The 3,556-nt window shown below is 33.2% G+C and overlaps 1 non-coding gene across 1 annotated transcript; it reads right to left on the bottom strand.

Annotated features, from left to right (window-relative positions):
* Window positions 1-202: 202 nt before the first annotated feature.
* Window positions 203-309, bottom strand: LOC126878751 (U6 spliceosomal RNA). Its single transcript, XR_007695765.1, has one exon. It is a non-coding gene; the product is annotated as a U6 spliceosomal RNA (small nuclear RNA).
* Between the last annotated feature and the right edge of the window lie 3,247 nt (window positions 310-3,556).

Here is a 3,556-nt window from a genome sequence, read left to right as displayed (position 1 = left end):
TTTTGTATGAGACTCAATGCCTGGCCTATATGGCCGGCAAATTATTTGTATTAGCTGTTTGTGTACAATAAAGTTTTTAAATCACTTACTGATAAAAAGTATTAATGGTTCTTATCGTATAAAAACCACATCGGGTACACTTCACCACTTTTTACACGATATGTATCTATTTCGATATATTCGGTATGCTACGCTGAGGTGTAAAAATGTGGAACGCTTCACGATTTTGCGTGTCATCCTTGCGCAGGGGCCATGCTAATCTTCTCTGTATCGTTCCAATTTTAGTATATGTACCGCCGAAGCGAGTACTTTATACAGTTTATCTTGATTTATTAGTTGATTTTCCTTTTTATAACAGTTTCAGTTAACTTTGAATATCTACTAAAAAATTTAAATTTTAATTAATGTATTAATAGTAATCATTAATGAAAACAATTTAAATTATCTTTGATTTAAAAACATTTATATAGTTTATCTCCATTTATCATTTTTGTAACAATTGTAATCAATTTTGTAACAACTTTGATTTAAAATGCCTCTTTTGAGCTTTTTCTATCCAGTATTTACAGAGATATTGTACTATTTGCTTTTCCAAACTTTACTTTTTTCAAAACTATTTGTTAAATATGTAACTTTATTTAATGTGATTATGTGTGTGAACAAAATGAGTATATGGCAACGGTGTCCGGTGTCATATGTTAAGCTTAAGGTGGGTATATATGCGCTCTGCTCGGTGTGAGAGCCGCTCGCGCGCAGCATATTTGTTAGATTAGTACGTGTTTTCAAGTGGCACACAAACGGCTCGCACACGGCGCACAACGATCTAACTTCTGTCGGCTTTTCAACAAATGCTTTGATGGTTCGCAATACGTATTTGGACGGGTTTGCGAGTGGTTTGTTGGTTTTGGGGCGCCTGAGTTGAATATTTGTTAGTAATGGAGTGGTCGGAAGGAAATATCAAACTTATTGATGTTTACCGTCGAAAATGAAAATGAGTTGATGACATTGAATATATTTAAACATGTTAGCTTGCAACCAACTTGCAACTATCTTGCAACCAACTTACAACCAACTTGCAACCAACTTGCAACCAACTTGCAATCAACTTGCAACCAACTTGCAACCAACTCGCAACCAACTTGCAACCAACTTGCAACCAACTTGCAACTCAACTTGCAACCAATCGGAATGAAACCAAACACTTCTCGATGAGAATAGGAGAAGCTACTCCCGACGTCGGCCGATATCGGATCTGATCTGATCGGAGAAAAACGGATCCAATGCAGGCACTCACATTTAATACTAATTATCTACAATTACTAAATGTTCGTAAGTTTCCTCTGGATCGCGGAAGGTTCGTCAAAATGAAAAATTTTAACCGCGCCACGAACGCGCGGCGCTCACACGGCGCGGAGTTCGCGGCGCGGATATGTATCTCCGCCTTTAGATTCTGCCTACATAAATGTTAGGTTATATTCTATAAAATACATACAAGATTAACTTTCTAATTCAAACAGAAAGAATTTTTACAGCTATTTTAGATACAATACTTCAGGAAAAACCAGATTTTAGCCATGCCGTGTCTTTATAATAAGGTACTTAGGTACTTAATTACTCTAGAACTTTGAACATGGATTGTTTATTTCAGATTATGCATTGAAGGCAAAAGAATTAAGGCATTAAAGGAGCAAGCAAAGAAGAAACTAAAAATACATCTAACATATTTATTTGTTAAATCTTAGATAATAAAAGTTTGTTTGATATATAATATAATTTCTGAAAACATTTTACATAATATCCCAAAAGGTTTGGTCGGAGGTTCCAAGGAGGTTTTGGTCGGACGTCCTGGGTACGGATGATTTTGTAACATCAGACGTCCTCGGTACGCCCCGAGGATGTCCCAGGACCTGAAACGTACGTCCTGAAGACATCCGAATGTCCTGGTAGTACGTCCCAGGGATGTACTTGTGCTGTTTGGGTAGCCACTGCATCATTTCAGAATTTAAGCTGTGAGTCACTCTAGGTGTTGTAGTAATCAGAATCAGTTATTGTTCATAAAATAGGACTTTTCAACGCTTCTCATTTGTATTGTCATAGCCACCTTTGCTTAACAAGCCATGAAGTTGAAACTTGGCAACATCTATTGGTAGACCGATTAACTCTGACAGTTCTCATTTGTTTTTAAATAATTCACCGTATTTACAGAGAAACTGAAATATTTTACAATATTTCGTGCTCCAAATTATAAAGAACATTAAAAGGTATTAAGATGATTTTAGTTCAATATAATATATTTTTATATAAACTTTCGTGCATATAGAAATCCGTCCACTTAAAAATTTTGTCATTTTTAATGTCTTATATTTCCTAAACCTGTTGGCCGATTTAAGTGATTTTTTTAATATGTTATAGCCTAATTATTTAATAATACCGCTGTAATAATATTGTTGCTATGCTTCTTTTCATGAGCATTTTTCAGTGGGTCACAAATGAAAGAAAAAAAGGTAAGTCCGTGATAATACACATTTATGACATTTATTCTAACATGACATTTTAGTTAAATCTGACAGTTGTCACATTTTATTTGCAATTTGGCATAAAGACAAATCAATTGTGTTTATTGCATTTATAAAATGGTATTTTTTTTATTTGTATAGTCTTATAAATTGTACAGATTAGATTCGTGATATATTATATAATTTTTAAATAATTTGTTTTCGAATATAGCGCCATCTATTGACAACTAGAATAAATGTTATAAATGTCACCGACGAAATGTAATCACCGACGTGAGTTTTTTTCTGTCACATACAATTTAATGCGTTAGAAAGAAATCGAAAAACTATGACGCACTGAAAGATCCTCATGAGAAAAAGAATATCAGTAATGTTAGCGATAAAGTTGAGCACATTATTTATAAAATACTGAAATTAAAACCCAACTATAGACTCCGGTTTTCTTAACATTCTGTTTTTTTTTATTAATTCGCTTATGTTGGATAATAAAAAAAGTTAGCTACTTATTAACAACTAGATTTGTTTTTTATCAATTCAGGATGTTCCTAAATAAGTGCGACAAACTTTAAGAGGAAAGGAACAAAATGCAAAATTTTGACGCCTGTCAAAAGTTTCAATGTATTTTAAATGTGTATCATTTTTTTCGAATCCTGAGAAAACTAATAAGTATTTTTGAAAACTTTAAACGCAGAATGAAAGATTACTTTATTACCGAGGGCCGAAAGTCCCTTAGAATGAATAAAAAGTTTTTTTTTAATGACATATTTGAAACTAAAAATCACACTAAATTTTCTTAGTTTTTCGCCCCTGTAACTTATTAAAATAAACATAGAAGTTTTCAGGGACTTTCGGTCCTCGGTCCTAACGTAATCTTTCATTCTGCGTTTAAATTTTTGAAAAATACTTATTAGTTTTCTTAAGGCGGATTTTCACAGATCCGATATCCGAAGACACGATATACGAAATTTTTTCGTACGATTATATTTGATTGTCGTATCCGAAATTTTTTGACATTTGTGTCATATGTCAGATTATTCCAT

Source organism: Diabrotica virgifera, chromosome 10, assembly GCF_917563875.1.
Source record: "Diabrotica virgifera virgifera chromosome 10, PGI_DIABVI_V3a".
NCBI lineage: Eukaryota > Metazoa > Arthropoda > Insecta > Coleoptera > Chrysomelidae > Diabrotica > Diabrotica virgifera.
Note: the sequence above shows the minus strand (reverse complement) of the source record. Positions and strands in the feature narration are given on the sequence as shown.